At 37.9% G+C, this 18,076-nt stretch overlaps 1 protein-coding gene across 3 annotated transcripts in view; it reads left to right on the forward strand.

Moving 5' to 3' along the window:
- tspan9a (tetraspanin 9a) overlaps positions 1-18,076 on the forward strand; it is a 181,581-nt gene that overhangs the window by 64,180 nt on the left and 99,325 nt on the right. For 2 of the 3 annotated variants that reach the window (XM_027161582.2, XM_027161584.2), the window contains one exon: positions 8,783-8,865. The exons of the other annotated variant lie outside the window; for it this stretch is intronic. The gene's annotated coding sequence lies outside the window, so the exon portion shown is untranslated. The remainder of the gene's footprint in view (positions 1-8,782; positions 8,866-18,076) is intronic. 3 annotated transcript variants of the gene reach the window in all.

Here is an 18,076-nt window from a genome sequence, read left to right on the forward strand (position 1 = left end):
GTTAATAAGATGAATGTAATTACGGTGATTAGTGGGATGAAGAGAGCAGCCCTCTATGCACATCGCTAATTAGTAAAACTCGAACACTGAACCGAAAACTTAATCTCCGTATTCAGGCCTTTAGTAATTCAGTGAAGTATTATTATTGTTAGGCTGAATTGCGCTGCTTGAATTAATCTTTGGATTTACCTCATTTAATTAGATCAGTAAATATCTAAAGTGATCCTGATCCACCACCGGAAAGTTCTGAACAATGCCATGGTGTTATGAAAGCTTTGTGTTTCCTAGTTTCCTGCATGCTGAGAGCATCTTTAGATGCATTGTCCCAAACTGGTGTCTGTAGGGGGGTGTTCTCTCCCATTTAAGCTTCAAACTGGTGTACATTACCTTCCTCTGCTTTCCCTCAGTGCTCGTATTGCTCCTTCTGATGTTGCTAGTGAGGACCAATCACATTGACTAGGTTTGTTAAGGGCACAGAGCAGCAAAGGAAAAAATAGAGAAAAGATCTTCTGATAAACTACAGTGTCTGTTGTGAACTTATGTGAAACAAACCCGTAAAATAATAAATAAAGCCTGTGTGATAAATGATTTAATTAAGCTCTGTATCTTAGCTACATGTGGAGCTGCTGCCTGCAGATTTCACCACACTGAAATTGTTCTGTGATCTTGTGCAGTTTCTGTTCTGGTAAAGGGACTCTGGGGAGGAAGGAAGGTCTTCATATGGAAAATGAAGTTTATGTTTATACTGTACTACTCATCGCATTGCAAACAGTTCTTTCTAATTATTTCTCGCTCCAAGTTCATAGAAACAATCCACACGTGTTCGTGTGAGGAATGACACTGTGGGCTGGATTCAAAGTTGACATAAGATTTCATAAAATATGTTAATATTTACTCAGGGAAAGTTCTTTGTAGTCAGAGTCGGGTTTCGGCGTTGCTTACACTGATTTTCTCAACGACCAGCTCAGATGATTAAAATGACCCACGTGCAGTCCATAGTCTGTGAAGGGATTTTCTCAACAGCATCTGGACTTGGCAGCCTTTGCTTGCTTCTTGACTTGGGAAAAGAAAATACAGACTGAAAAGACTGTTTTTTTATTATTTTAACTGCAATATAACATAAAGACAATAAAAAATAAACAAAAATGAAGACTAATACAATGAGATACAAATGAGAAAATTGCAAGCAGTCTACTTAGTAAAAGAAAAGTCAAGAAGCGGTCTAGAATATTGTCTGTATGGTGCTGCATGAATAATCCTAATTATATCCTAAATTCATTATCTGTCAAGCTTATAAACTGCACTTTGCACAATGCATTGAATATTGCTAGATTTTATTTTTATTTGAAAGTTAATTATGCATAAAATTTAATGTGTCAATTTAATTTAAGATACTAAACTGAGGTAACTGAATCATAATACAGTATGTGGGAGGGATTGTAAGCCGTTAAATCACGCGTTTAATTTATTGTTTTGATTTGTTGAATTAATAAAGTAACTGTAACACTGCTGAACACAACTGGTAACATCTAGGAAGGTCCTTTGCTTTTATACCCCTAAGCTCTCCATCACACAGCCACTTTAGTTTCATGCCTCATCGCCCATGTGACCTGAAGGAGGTTCTGTAAGGTGTTATTTGGGACAACGTGTGAAATCGGTTGTCAGGGTTACATCTTCTTGACTTGTTTCTTTAGCCTCCTAAATATGAGCTTCTGAGCTGTAATGTGTTGTTGTGTCTTCCTGTCTATTTTCCTCATTTTGCATTTTGTAGCCCTGCGCAGTGTGTTTGTGGGTTTACTCTGAAATCACCGGTGTTACAGACAAATTTAAAAAGTTCGGCACAATAGAGAGAGAAGCGAGACACAGAAAAGCACCGTTTCTGTTTAACAGAGACATTGTACTAGGCTAAATGAAATGAAGAGGTAGAACTGCAATGTTTTTGTGAGACGTAGCTGTGGTGTATGGTTTTGTTTGGAGGTGAAGAAACAGACAATTTCTTTGAATACTCAAGGCTAGAACACTTAGTGAACATTTCATTCAGAAGCGGTCTGTTTACTTTGCCATTAGTATCATTTAACAGGCACAGTGATGTATCCTATCGAAGTTCAACACAAGAGACTTTATGCATTGAGTTCTAATTATCTCAAATGATCTCGCCCGCTATTACGACGTTTTATAGTTAAACTACACTTTGAAGTTATCAGCTATATTTTGCTTTCCGAATAGAAAGTTTCCTAATGTTCTTACTGGTGTTTATTTACAGTATTTCTGTTGCTTTGATAAAGTTTAAAATGAGACTGATGAGGTTCTGATTTCCAGAATGACCTCATAGCTGAGATCAGATCCGTAGAGCCCAAGCAGCTGGTCTGGGCAATGGTGTAAGCCAGAATGTAGTACAGTCTGGCAGGCTTTATGGTTTTAACATAAAGATTATAGAGCAGCGTGGGGATTATACATGTAGGATATGATGGATCTTGTAAAGGAGGTAGCCAGAGGACTAAAAGGAAATGGATGAGCGAAGAGGATAGAGAGCAGCTGAAAGAAGAATAAGGGAGGCAGGTCCAAGTATTAAAAAAAAAGTGCCAAAGTTTAGAGAATAAGAGAAGAGTTACAGCATGAGAAATGCTAACCTGAGATTGCTTTTTCCCTAATGCTGATCTGAGAGGAAAAGAAGATTAGCTACGTTATGACATTAATGTTGCACAGGAGGATTTTCTATGTAGAGATTAGGATTATGGGTGGAAAGTGGTGGAAGGTTTGCTTTATAGTATTAGAGTTTAAGAGACAATATTTCATTCTTTCGTACAGTACATGTACAGTAAATGCAATATTTTTTGCATTTCTCTGAATGTTGAGTCTGAATGTTGATGCAATTTCTACTGAAAACATTGTTAATGTAGCTATTACTTTTTTTTGGTCAGTATTTTAATCAGACCACTGCTTTACAGAAGCAGAGATCTATGTGGTAGTGATTGAAAATAGGTCAACATTATCTAGCTGGGTATCCAAGAAAGCAAAATTGGCTGTGCTCTCATGGAGGGAGGGGTGACATACTGTCTATCCCATATCAATCAGAGCAACACTAGCTAATTATGGATGTCTATGAGCCCATGCATGTGGAAGTTAGTGGATAGCGTATTCCTCTGAGTGTATTAAACAGATCCCTGACATCGCATGAGCAGCAGTTTGAAAACTGCACATGATAGCCTTTGCCGTGCTTCAATAGTGTCACTTTTCTGGATTTTAAGCATACAGGAAATTGGATTTGGTTTTAGAAGCATTTGGGAGTAGCATAGCTCTCATTTTCTCTTGTCACTGCCAAGGTTTTAAACGAATGTCTCCAGACACATATTCTTTTTAGGAGTCACATTCAGCAAAATGTTTTTCTAACACTTAGCATAAGGTTAGATTACACAATACATTTTAACTGACAAAAGCAATCCGTAAACTTTTACCTAACATTGATATAAGTTGACATAATAGCTGACACAATACCTGATATTTTAAGAATATGATATATGATTTATGTTGGAATATCATGATGACTCACTTTTGTAGCTCACTTACATCTGATATTTCAGAGTAACATAATGGTGTAGATGTTAAGTGATGTTAACTAGAACACTAAAAAATCTTTGTCTAGTTATGTATGGATTGACTGTGAGTTATTTATTTATTTTTTTGTAAATGCCTATAATGATTATTCTAAGATGCATCTAGATTTCTGTTTTTGCATCACTGCACAGAGCTCCATAATCAGGTGTGTAAATAAAGTTTATTTTTATGGTTTACTAAACCTAACCCTAGGTTATTTTGTGTAGACATGAAATGCACCACAATGGTAATGCAGTTGCACTGTGACAGCCTGAGTCATAGGGTGCCTAAGGATTCTGACCCTTGGGAATGCCACTGAAATAGTATATATTTCTTGGCTTTAAATTAAAGTACAAGTAAAATTAATTTACATTATGTATGCTTTCATAAATACACATGGAATTGCAACGACACTGTAATAACAAACCTGTGTATATTTTTAAGTTTCCTTTAGTTGGTGTTATGCACTTTTCATATCCTCACAACTTACAAAGCTTTTCCTTGCGTGAACTCTGTATCTTTTAACCTGGAAGTTAAACAAACGAACGCCATTCTTTTCATCTTTCAACATAAAGTCATATATGTGCTGTCTGCCAATGTGTTGATTTATATGTATAATGTTTGCTTTAAAGCAATCTCCACATTGCACATTCAGTACACAGCACCAGGCTTCACTGCCCTTAAAATGTATCTGGTGTCACACGGCAGTGTATTCATCAAAATGTAAAGCATCGCACCTTGCAGATAAATTACAACTCAGCCACAAGGTCCTGTGGAAATTCAGCTGTGCAATGGCCTTGGCATCTATACAATACTCACAAAGTTCAGGATTTGTGTTTAATTAGTGGTGGCGGAGGTGTGTGTGTGTGTGTGTGTTACTTAAAATGCCAGTGAATTTAATTATGATCCTATAAGATTTAATTCGACTAAAAATGACCTAATAAATTGCCATATAAAATTGCCATTGGTATTTAAGGGCTTTGTCCAAGTTTAACAAGCAGCTGGAACATGGCCTTAGATTCGAGTCCTACTGGAGAACTTGCTTTCTTTCTCCATTCCCTTGTCAACATTTGTTTCCTTCTGGTCTTTTTTCCTTTTTCCCCAAAACAGCAAGAACAGCTTAGGATGTTAGAATACATCTCAGGATGTAGATCTTGGGAGCTTGGGAATTACATCAGCATTGCCGGAAAGCATTTATTTAGCTAGCACAAAGCAACTTTTTCATAGCCGACTCTAAATTAAAGTGGAAATAACAGATGCACAATTGTTTTGTAATGTTTCATGTGGTGTGTTGTGACTCATGTCTTATTTCAATAAAATAAAAATAAAAAATGTAAATTAAAATTTTAAAGATGGAAGCCAAAGAAGAGATGTTTCACTTCTTTACACATTTATGAGATTAAGTATTTTGAGCTAACTGTAATGGGGGCAGAGAAAATAATCCGTTAGCAATAAAAACAAATGTGTGGTGGGTTTTTTATTTTTTGTTTTTACCAAACCCCTTGCGTGGGGATATGGTATATATGTTTTACTTGGATAAACTAAAATAATTTGTGATTGTACATGTGTATGGTGGCCTAAAATGGATGTAGGTATTCTAAATGTCTCACACATAAGAGAGGCTTCTGATCCACCACCAACTCCAACCACCAGATGACCAGTTTAGAAGGTTTACTGAAGATGGATGTACGTACGTCCATCCAATTACATTACACTTTATGTAATATCAGACACTTATCCCTTATACCATTATTTCCATGTTTTTCACATAAAGAATTCTGAGGTCTGATGCAGTAATAAAAAAAATAAACATTCTGTGCTATGAGGAACATTTTTTATGTTTTTCCCCCAAAACTGTAAGCAGTTATAATTGTCAGAGCAGAGTGTTTACCACATTGCCTTTTGCCTTGGAGCAGACAAGTCTTTACTTTGATGCATTTTTTTTCTTCAGCCATTGGGAAAAATGCATGAATGCAAACGCTGCTGTCACACTCGGAAAACTGTGTCAGGGACGCCGTGTGAAAGGAACTTGTCTGACAAAGTGCAAAAACAGCTAACGACAGCAAGCTTGTTTTTTTTTTTAAGCTTTCATACTTTGTGTTTAATCCTCTCCAAAGCTCATACACCGTGCAACGTCTCCTGAACCCTACAATATTATTAAACACCATACTGTATGGTATCAGATTTAATATAATTTCTGGCAGTGTGTTTTCAAATCGTTAACTATTGATGATTGTTGTATTATGTTATACGTATTCATCCCTATTAAATAGAAACATAAATGTCTCTCTTAATAAAGGTATTTTCTAAAGGTTACATTCAGTCTACTTCTGCTTCATATAAGGCTTGAACAGGCTGTATATTAGACAGTCGACTATGAATTATATTTTTTAGTTTTTAGCATGTGTCCTGGATAATTCAATTCTGTGATCTTTGCTTTTCATTGTAAAATGTCTGTAGGCTTAGTTTACTCAATAAAAACTAGGGCATCGTTGGCTTTTAAAGGGCAAGAACAGCTGAGGATGTTAGACCACATCCCAGAAGGCAGGGGAACTTGGGAATAACATCAGCAGTACTAACAGAGCGCCACTTCATTCATTTATCTAGCACATTTCAGTATCTCAAAAAATAAAAATAACAGGTAACATGTTTTCTCTATAATGATTCATCTGGCTTGTGTGTGTGGGAGGGATTTTATTTAAAGACCTATTTATCCATGAAACACTTCAACTAGTATTTTCTTCCCTATTTTGTTGTATGTTTGTACAGTAAAAAAAACAGTGTTTTAGACTCATGCTATCTTAAGTATGTAACCTAGTGAACCGGTGTTAATGTATCTAATGATAGAGACTTAAGCAATTATGTACGTCGCTCTGGATAAGGGCGTCTGCCAAATGCTGTGAATGTAAGTGTTATATCGTGATATAGTAAATATAAACTTTTCACCTTATTGTTCAGATGATCAGTTTATATAGACATCTGGCTTGGTAAATGTCTTAGTATAAGCTTTCAAAACTCCAAATGCATATTTAATTCTAAAATGGAAGCCGATAAAAAGATGATTTCACTTCTTTACACCTTTAAGTAATCAAGTATTTTGAACTCTAACGCTTAACTAAGACAAGCGATTAAGAATTTTACTGCAAGTGCACTTCAGTGCAGCCCTTATCTTACTTACACTGAAATATTTAAAATGTTCTTACCCAGTGGACTTCAAGTAATTCAAACAGGTCACTTGTGGCCAACTAAGTGCCAGTAATAATGATAGTGTATGAAAGTGCTTAGTCAGCACCCCACAGCCAGCACATTGAGCTCAAGCTGCTGGAAGAAGAGCTCTCGACCTTGCTGTTGACAAACGCAGTGACCCTCAGCACGCCAAAGCACTCGGCCGAGAAATAGCCCCAGCTTGATAGGTGATTAGAAAAAAAAAAGGCTATGGCTTTAAAAGAAAAAGATGTTGACTTATTTCATTTATTCTCATTTAGCTGGACTACGCTGCTAATAGTTTTCCATTAAGTGATCCTGCCAGAGAATTAACAGTGTTTTCTAGCACAGACTGCAGTCACTGAGGTGGTCTTTTATCCAATGAATTAAATCTGAATGACAGTGAACGAGTGCTTAGCTTATTATAGTGGACTGTAAGAATAGATTTATGTTCAAGTTCAATTAATTGATGTATCCAAACGATAAGCTTAGTGTGTGCGGCATTCACATGACCTGATCCGAACAACATTGCTTTACTGTATGCTAGAGAAATTATATGACATATTTATTAGAATCATTATTATTTTTGATGGAACAAGTGGGCGCTACAACCATAATTAAAATCTTTGTTGCCACAAAGTTGAAAGCATGCAATTTTGTAGGATGTCTTTGTTTGCTGTAGCATACTAAGAACTTAGAAGCACAAACCTCTTAAAGCATGACAGTGCTGCACAAAGAAAGGACCATTAAGACAGATTTTTTTGCCAAGGTTGGAGTGGGAGTACTGGAGGGTTCTGAACAGGTGCCTGACCTTAACCTCCCGAAACACCTTTGGGATGAACTTGAATGAACTGTATGCCAGCTTCCTCGCCCTCTTAATTTCAGCGTCTGACCTCACTAATGCTCTTGTGGCATGCCAAACTCTAGCGGAAAGTTTTCCTAAAACAGTAAATGTTATTATAACAGCAAATAGGGATTAATCTGTTAAAAAGATGGGATGTTCAAATATCACATCATTTTAGTATATATTCTTCTCTGGTCATTGCATTTGAGTAAACCTGTATATCCATTTCCCACAATCTCATTTTCCTCTATTTACTCTGTATTGACCGTACCTGAGAGAGAGAGAGAGAGAGAGAGAGAGAGAGAGAGAGAGTTCTCAGAAGTCCAATCCATCTCATCGAAGGCAACACATCTGTTCAGTGGCTCTTGCCCCTCTTCCCACCCAGTTCATCAGCACTATAGTCTGTTCATTTCAAGCATACGATTTACCCTGAAGTGGAACATTTCTTTACCAGAAGATTGAATTGATCTGAGTCTGTCATTACTGTATCATGCTTTAATTTCTTTGTGATTTTAATAAGATCATTCTTAATGCACTGATGATTCATTACATGCTGATCTGCCGGAATTCTCTTTTCTATATTCAAAAGAAAGTCAGATTGAGAAAATATTGATATTGTTAATTGCAGAATAAGTCATTCCCAGGTTCGCCTCAGTTCAGTACCTTTGAAAGAGAGAAACAGAGAGAGAGAGAGAGAGAGAGAGAGAGAGAGAGAGAGAGAGAGAGAGAGAGAGAGAGAGAGAGAGAGAGAGAGAGAGAGAGAGAGAGAGAATGGCTGCATCTTGCAGGTAATCAAGCTGAAGTCTCAGTAATGAAGGGTTTAGGGCTAAGTAGAATGTAGGGCTTTGGTTATGACCCTCATACATAGTGTCAGAGGTGATGACTTAAATAGGCTCTTTGAGATGCCACTTTTAAAGGCGCTATAGAAAAAAAATTATTATTATTAAAAGCTAGAACACACACAGACACACACACACAGACACACACACACACACACACACACACAGGATGAGAGTGCAATAAGAAAGTAGACAAATGTTTTCAGCTCCACATGTGCACAATATTATCAGTTCAGAAGAGACAATTAAAAGTCAGTACTTTTAAAGGAGAAATTGATTTTTCCTTCTCTGCTTTTCTTAGGAGAAGAGGCTGAGTGAATCCTGAAGACCGAGTAAGAAAAGCAGCTCGATCCTTGGCTGGCAGCCCATTAACGTGAAAATAAGGTATATTAGAATTGTAGTAGTTGGGAAGCACACATTTTTCATTACTAATGGGCAAATAATAGAACTTTAACCTTGTTTAGATTTTTTTAAACAGAATCAGGTTCAGCTTTTTCAATGCAGACCTGAAGCTTGGTTTTTCTGTTCCTTCCTTATTTGCTCGCTCCATCCTGCTGTGTAGAGGACTGAACTCAGGCAAACTGATGAGGTGAGCTGGAGATGGATGAATCTGCCTGCATTTGATAGCTTTCATTTTCTGCCACTGCAGTGAAACGTTCTAATCTTTCATCACTTCTTCACTGCTCTTTCTCCACATGCCACTCCATTGCTCTCTCCATTTTTGAAGTCATCACACACACACACACACACACACACACACACACACACACACACACACACACACACACACACACACAAACACATACACACACACACCACTTTGATGAAAGTGTCTCACAACCTGTCTTGGGTCACATTAGTCTGTTGAGTTTGTTGGTCTTTGTGAGGGTGAATGCAGATGTTTCATTACTCTCTGTGCTGTTTTACGACACTTCATTCTTAATGGCGAGCAGCCAGGAGGTGGCACCACTACATACTTACGTATTCCCTTGCTGTTCTTTTGAAGTGTTGTTCAAGGTGATTGAGCATCTTGAGCCTATTCTCTCTGCTGCTAGAAATGCATTCAGTTTTTATTACATAAATCCTTAAGTCGAGCACCGTGAGACAGAAGACGCTGCATGTTAATTCTGACTCTTTTGTCTGGTGGGTTTTGGCTCGCCAGAGGAAAGCAGAGATGCTAAATAAATGATGCGCCTCAGGCCCGCTGCATGATCTTTTGGGAGCCTGTATGTGCTGGTATAAGATGGAGGTTTCTAAAAGGCACAGCAAGCTCTTCCCTTGGCCTCATTCAGCTACTGCTGCTCACAGCATGTTTTTTGCATTTCAAGGAGCTCGATGATGTTCTTCCATTTCCTCGGATGCCTCTAATGTTGAGAGGCCAATGCGAGTGGGTTGAAGAGAGTTCAGCTGTCCGGGAATAAAATAAAATTATGCAATTCACTCCAGAGTTATTGGCACACTTTCAAGAAAATGAGCATCAAATAATGTCCTTATGCAAATTCTTCCTGGCAAATATTCAACTGGTTTATACTTTTGCAACTTTAAAATTATGGCCTAGATGAATTGATATTAACTGTATTTTTTAAGTTTATGTAGATTTTATATCCAGTGCTAGGTTCCTGTGGGTAAAAAAAAAAAAACATGTGCTACTATTTCATTAATGCAGATTAACCATCAGTTGTTTTTTTCCTAATTGAATGGCTGTCAAATTATTTTGTATCCAGCTTAATAATGAGGTCCATTTTGTATAATATTGTTTTATACAGTCTTTTATTTATTTATTTATTTATTTATTTATTTATTTATTTATTTATTTATTTATTTATTTTCTGGTTGTATTTGCACTAGTGCCTACACAAATTCATGCTCGTAATTAATTATAATACTGAGCTAAATGCTACTTTTATTGGGCTTTCCACATAAATGAGAGTTGTACAGTGCTAATAGACAATAGACAATAGACAATCCCTCCAAAGAGAACAAAGCAGCTGTTGGTGTGTTGCTCTGGACGTGACTATTTGGTAGCAGCATTTAAAGTTGCTAAAGTAGACCTTGATGGAATGTAGTTGAGGTGGAGGTGTATGACTGGTGGCTGATGGGAGGAGATTTTTTTGGCATGGAAGGAGAGCATGTTAAGGGGAAAAAGGTTGATGGGCACTGAAAAGGTCCAGTGGAGTGGAGTAGATATCCTGTCACTGCAAGCTGTCATTTTTCAGTCTGCCATGAATGAGTGAAGTGGACCTTCCTTTACAGTACATCACTTCAGCCCATTTACCTTGTGTGAACTGACTCATTGATCTCTCTCTCTCTCTCTCTCTCTCTCTCTCTCTCTCTCTCTCTCTCTCTCTCTCTCTCTCTCTCTCTCTCTCTCTCTCTCTCTCTCTCTCTCTCTCTCTCTCTCTCTCTCGCTCTCTCTCGCTCTCTCTCTCGCTCTCTCTCTCTCTCTCTGTCTTTAAGTCCCCAGTAAATGGCTTGAGAGCTGTATAGACATTGTATCTCCTTTTGAAGCCGGGAGTCACAGTAATCGCATGGTGAATTGCTTGATTGATTCTCACAGTAGCCGTTATCAATGTCTATTGTAAAAAGCGCTATACAAATAAAATTGAATTGAATTGCATTGAATTATCAGTCGATACACCACACCCATGCCGAATCTAAGCTTAGCGGTAAACTAACTAAACATGGAAAACCGAAAGGAAGTTAACAATAGACGTTTTTCAGATGTTGAGGATTTCAATTCAGGAAGCAGGACATTCTGGCACTGAAAAACTTTTAACACATTTTTTGATGAAATTGCCTGTCATATTGCCTGTCATAAATTGCCCCAATTCCAGGGGGATTTTATCCGCAGTGATTCAGCCACATGTTTTTCCATTCCACATGTTCAAGACGTGATGGGATGTTTATAAAAGAGGCTTTAAATCCTTTAAGTCTGAAGATGTGGCTAAATATGTGGCACACATAACTGCAGCCACAATGACTGTGAACACCTTTGATTTACAACACACTATCTGGAAGTCCAATCAACAACCCAGACAACCCAGAGCTTTTACCACTTGAGCCACCCCTGTCCCAAACAAACATACTGTAGGGTAATATCAGTATAATATTGCAACACCTGCTGGTTGGCCAGCATGAAATAAAAATGCAGTATTGGCTCAGCTAACATCTTATAAAAAATTCAAGCAACCAGCACATTCATTCATCCATTTCATTCATTGATTCATTCATTGATTCATTCATTTATTTGTTTGTTTGTTAAATTTTGTTTTATTTTATTTTATTTTTTAATATGCAAAAAAAAAGCAACTCCATCATTCATGGGCACCAGCAATTTTTAACACTTCTGTCCAGAAATGTAAAACCATTCAAGAGCTCAAAAAGCATCACACAGTGTACACCCAGTTCTAAGGCAAGTGTAGTCTGATTACAGTCATTCCACCCGTGTTCGATGCACTGTGAATTCATGCTTGAACTGGGTAGTAATTGCAGTGGGTCACTGAATAGCACCCTCGATAAAGACATGCACGGAAGTAGCTTAATATGAGTACTAGCAGTTATAAAAATGCCATCTTTTATGATATAGCGCATCATATTTTATTAGACGCTACATGCAGAGAGTCATAATTAGAATGAGTGAATATAATTGCATAAACAGCACACAGAACTTGAGAACTAGTTTCATTTTAATAGTTTAGATGGTCACAGAGCCTCCTAGTGATCCAGAGGAAGGATCCCCTGCTTTGATTACTGCGGCTGGGTTCGATTCCCAGGCAGCGAGCAAACTCAACCACTGAAGCGCTGAGTCTGGTCCCTAGCCTGGATAAAAATAGGAGGGTTGTGTCAGGAAGGGCATTTGGTGTAAAACATTTGCCAAATCGACCATGTGGACCAGATGATCCGCTGTGGCGACCCTGAACAGGGAGCAGCTGAAAGAACATGTTCATAGAAGTTATGCTGTATATTAAGACCACCATGATCCAAAAGAATAATCAGTCCAAATAAATTCAAGATATCATGTGATCATTTGCCTTAATTGGGAGTCAATTAAATGCATGCTTAAACAGATTTGGTGAAGATTTAGTGATGATTTTAAAGAAGAGATAGCTCATGTTAGCAACATGGATCTCTTATGCTTTAACATGTTTTACATCTTTTCACTTAGTGATGCTGGAGATGAGGGAGACAGTCTGAATTGTTTCTTACTCTCAAAACAACTTAAAGGACACGCTCTCTGCACCATTATGTATTGAAATGAGTTTGCCATGAATGCTGTAATCAGAAGTACCTGCTGCTTCGGCTGCTTATGAATGCAATAACTCTGATTATGTGTCTTATTTCTGCATACAATTAAAAAAACATTCAAGAACAGCATCATATATGCTTATAGGCTACTCATAACATCTACTAAATTCTAGCAGAAGTAACATAACTCAAAAACTCAGACACCGGTAACGTCAAGAAATGCCAATGAGCTGAGAAATAAAAGCTAATAAAAACTGATTATTTAAGCCCTTTGTGTAGCATTTGCTGAAGTGTGTGCATGAGTGTGTATATGTGAGAGAGATTTTAAAAACCCTCATTTTGTCTTGAGATTTGTATATTGATCCCTATCTTGACAACGCCCTGAATAAATCACACACCCGCCTTTGTTTATTGGTGATAATATCAGATCACACATTTATAAACGGCATTCATATTATGGAGAAGAAGATTTCACAGACCACATCATTTAGTCAGTGTAAAATAAAGTGTGATATATGAGAACAAATTAAGAGCGTGTCACTGATGTCTCAACATCTGAGGAAACACATTGTTGTACCATCTGCCATCCACGTCTGCAGCACCAGGCCATTATTGATATATTTATAACATCACTATCTATCTATCTATCTATCTATCTATCTATCTATCTATCTATCTATCTATCTATCTATCTATCTATCTATCTATCTATCTATCTATCTATCTATCTATCTATCTATCTGTCTGTCTGTCTGTCTGTCTGTCTGTCTGTCTGGCTGTCTGTCTGGCTGTCTGTCTGGCTGTCTGTCTGGCTGGCTGTCTGGCTGGCTGGCTGGCTGGCTGTCTGTCTGTCTGGCTTGCTGGCTGGCTGGCTGGCTGGCTGTCTGTCTGTCTGTCTGGCTGGCTGGCTTGCTGGCTGTCTGTCTGTCTGTCAGGCTGGCTGGATGGCTGTCTGGATTGCTGTCTGTCTGTCTGTCTGTCTGGCTTGCTGGCTGGCTGGCTGTCTGTCTGGCTGTCTGTCTGGCTTGCTGACTGTCTGTCTGGCTGGCTGGCTGGCTTGCTGTCTGTCTGTCTGGCTGGCTGGCTGGCTGTCTGGCTGGTTGGCTGTCTGGCTTGCTGCCTGTCTGTCTGGCTGTCTGGCTTGCTGTCTGTCTGTCTGGCTGGCTGGCTGGCTTGCTGTCTGTCTGTCTGTCTGGCTTGCTGGCTGGCTGTCTGCCTGTCTGGCTGGTTGGCTGTCTGGCTTGCTGTCTGTCTGTCTGTCTGTCTGGCTTGCTGGCTGGCTTGCTGGCTGTCTGTCTGTCTGTATGTCAGGCTGGCTGGCTGGCCGGCTGTTGTTGATGATTTTGTTTTATCTCACAACTAACTTTTATTACTAAACCTCAGCAGCAGTTGCCGAATGATGTGAATAAAAAGGCAATGCATGTTGATCAGTTATTGCTAGGCCTTAATACATTATCACACGTCTGAATTATGAAGGAGTATAAAAGTATCCGCACTCCAGATGTATACTTATTAAACAACGGGCCCGAAGAAGCATCCATGTGCTGCTTTATTCTGCTTCACCATATAAGCAAGATGACCAAACCATTGTTTCAGTATGTCTTAGTTTTTAAAATGTCTTTAAAATAAAATTGATCCTTTGCTCCCTCACAGGAAAAGAAATGCAGCATATTAGTCAGCATGAACTGTCATCTAAACACTTAACTTAATAAAAATAACGGGAATGATTCGAAATGTTAGAAGTCGTGGTTTGAATCGAATTTTCCCTGATAACAAAAAATGGAATTTATGGCTCATATGAAATAGACAGTTAGAACTTTCTATATTTTTTCTTTTTTTTTTTTTAATTTTCTGTTTTTACCTATGGGCAATTATATATATATATATATATATATATATATATATATATAATGTTTTTATTAAAGTATGATATCATACTCATTCCTGCTTTCTGAGATGCCCCAAGCATCTAAAATTTGAAGCCATCACCTTCACCTTAAACCTATCCCAACAAAGAGAACGTAACACTGAAACAATGTCCTGACTAATTTTATGTGAGACTGATAAAATATTTTGTTTGTTTAAAGTGTCTGATTTGTGCTAAAGGTCTGATTTCCATTCTGCTGTTTGCACTGAAAGGCAGTGTACGGGTTAAATGGGTTCAATGTTTATCAGTTATTTTTACATTGATCTCATTAATAAATAGATATTCTAACTTTTGATGCAATAAAAATTCATTTTGTCAATCAGATTATTAGGCTGCAGGAAGACCTAAACATCCCAGAGTGTGTGATGTTTTTATGAGATTTAAATATTTGTTTGTTGGCCATGGCTATGGGTGTTGTTCATGTTTGTGACTGGAAAGCAGACACCTGTTTTATTTGTAGGAAAGCACAGAAGTCGTTTAGTCTAGTAGATAAATATCAGTCTTCATGTCAGTAGTCTACTTTCGGCTTTCTTATTGAAAAATGTGTTTTTCTAAGACGTGTTTTTCAAAAACAGCTTCCTTCAGATATACAGCATGTGTGTTTATTTTTGAAGCAGTTTCCAAATCGTATTTTTGTAGCTCTTGCTTTCGGATGATTGATTTTCTCCGAGTGTCATAGCTTTCTGTGTTTAATACCATAATTTCTAGCTTGGGATATTACACTTACATGTACTCTTACCATGAGCTAAGTACAAAATGCACAGCTGAAAACTAATATGCATACAGTACATAACCTGAATGATGCAAAAATGAAAGTAGGTGTGCATATGCACTATATGTGGTTTAGTTTGTAAAAAAAAAAATATATATATATATATATATAATTTTAATAATTATAATTTTAGTAGGGGCACGTTGGCTTAGTGGGTAGCATGTTTACCTCACATCTCCAGGGTTGGGGGTTCGATTCCCACCCCCGCCTTGTGTGTGCGGAGTTTGCATGTTCTCTCTGTGCCTCGGGGGTTTCCTCCGGGTACTCCAGTTACCTCCCCCGGTCCAAAGACATGCATGGTAGGTTGATTGGCATCCCTGGAAAATTGTCTGTAGTGTGTGATTGTGTGAGTGAATGAGAGTGTGTGTGTGCCCTGTGATGGGTTGGCACTCCATCCAGGGTGTATCCTGCCTCGATGCCCGATGACACCTGAGATAGGCACAGGCTCCCCGTGACCCGTGGTAGTTCGGATAAGCGGTAGAAAATGAGTGAGTGAGAGTGAGTGTGTGTGTGTGTGTGTGTGTGTGTGTGTGTGTGTGTGTGTGTGTGTGTGTGTGTGTGTGTAAAAAGAAGTACACCCTAGTTATTGCCACCAGCAAAATATATACAATCTGTTTTAATAAGAGTCTGTGAAAGATTACATCTATCGCCGTGTTTGACTTAATGAATATGCAGTTTTACCTAATAATGCATAAAGATTAATTGTAGTAACCGATTGCTATTTGCTAAACTTTACTAAACTCCTCTTCAAGACCGATGAGCTCACATACAGTACAGATGAATTAGACCGTGTGTTACATTTGTGATCAATTACAGCGAGATGGAGAGTAAAGTATATTAATCACAAGGTATTAATAATCGGGAGTTTTCTCAATATCTCAAAATGATTAAAAACATTTTTAACAATATAACAGAATATAACATGGGCAAAGTGGTTATCATATTAGATATTCTCTGCTTGCCCACATCTTCAGTGAGAAGAGCATTTAAATCGAGACTGTCAAATAGTTTATCATGTACATGGGACAAAATTTAGTTCCAGTTCTCCATGATTCTGTTTAGAGATCAGAATTTGCCGATGCTGTCAATAACAAGTTTGCATGTCACTTTCTCTCTGTCATTCTCTGCAAATTAACCGACAGCGTTTTCAAAATGTTCGGAATTTTAATACGTTGTTGTAAAGTGCTTTAATACATTGTTTTTTTTCCCTTTTAACCTGAGTACTTATGGTGTTTTATCTAATTTATACTAATTGCTCTCTTACATAATAAAGCAAAAGGGGCAGGGCTTCTAGCCAGTGCTACAGTAGTTAATAATAGAGAGATAAAAACAAATGATTTCAGATGAACATGTCAATGATCTTCTATTTTATTAAGAAGAGATAAGAAGACTGCTCTATATATCGGTTTCAGTTTTTTGAGAAGTAACTCAGTAACTTGTGTTACATTGTTTTCGGTTTCTTTAAACCCCAAACGGTGAAATGTTTATTGTTCAGCGCGAATAATCAAACTCCTGATGTCTTGTAGAATTTTTAATATTGCACAAATCTAAATCAGATGTACATGCAGATACAAAGCATTTCTGAGTGTGTGCGTGTGTGTAAATCACGCTGGCTGCAGTCCAATGCCAAGGTACCTCGACGCATTTCCAGTTATTTCTTCCCGGATTTAGTTAATAGCCATTGATGGATTAAGCCAATACAGAAAGCGACACAGTCTTTCTTTAATCATTCAAATTAATTAATTAAGAGGTCTAGTAGCTCATTTCTCCCACTTACATGTTCACCATATTTATGCAGTACCTTTTTTTTTTCCAGTCAGCCTTTACACCCCCCCTTTTCTCCCCACCTTCATCAGTCGTAATATGTGATCAAAGCCTCAATGCGTAGAGCCGAAAGGATAACTACACATCGCTCACGAGTTTGGTCAGCCATGTCGAGCTTTAATCTGTTGCTTTATAGGTTATCCACGCGAAGCCGCTCTTCTCTCAAAAATCCAAGACCTTAATTCACTCTTAACAGCTTTAATTGCTTATGGATGGCGAGACTAGGAGCCTCATCTAATGATGATGTAGAAGGCTCTGGATGGTCTGCAGCTGCAGTGGAAGCTCTGAAAAAAATTATGCAGTGAAAACACATTTGTTTTCCAAGACTGCAGCATGCCACTGTTTTCTTTTTCCTTTTTCCTTTCTTTTTCTTTTTTCCTCATTTCCTTTCTCTGTTGCTATACAGGAGGAAATGAGCATGATATATAGGTAGGTAGGTAGGTAGGTAGGTAGGTACGTAGGTAGGTAGGTAGGTAGGTAGGTAGGGAGGTAGGGAGGTAGGCAGGTACAGTAGATAGGTAGGGATAGATAGATAGATAGATAGATAGATAGATAGATAGATAGATAGATAGATAGATAGATAGATAGATAGATAGATAGATAGATAGATAGATAGATAGATAGACTGTATGTACTTTGTGTACACTATGAACTTTTACACACTCTTCAGTTTTCCTACTTACTGTTTTGCATCATTTTTCTGTAATAATTGTGTTAAGAATAAATTGTACCGCTGCTAGTAACAGTTTCTACCTGTAGTATCATTAGAGTACTTACATTAATCTGGGACAAAGGAATGATTAGCACAATCAGAGAGGTGAACTCCA

Source organism: Tachysurus fulvidraco, chromosome 13 (genome assembly GCF_022655615.1).
Source record: "Tachysurus fulvidraco isolate hzauxx_2018 chromosome 13, HZAU_PFXX_2.0, whole genome shotgun sequence".
NCBI classification, from domain to species: Eukaryota; Metazoa; Chordata; class Actinopteri; order Siluriformes; family Bagridae; genus Tachysurus; species Tachysurus fulvidraco.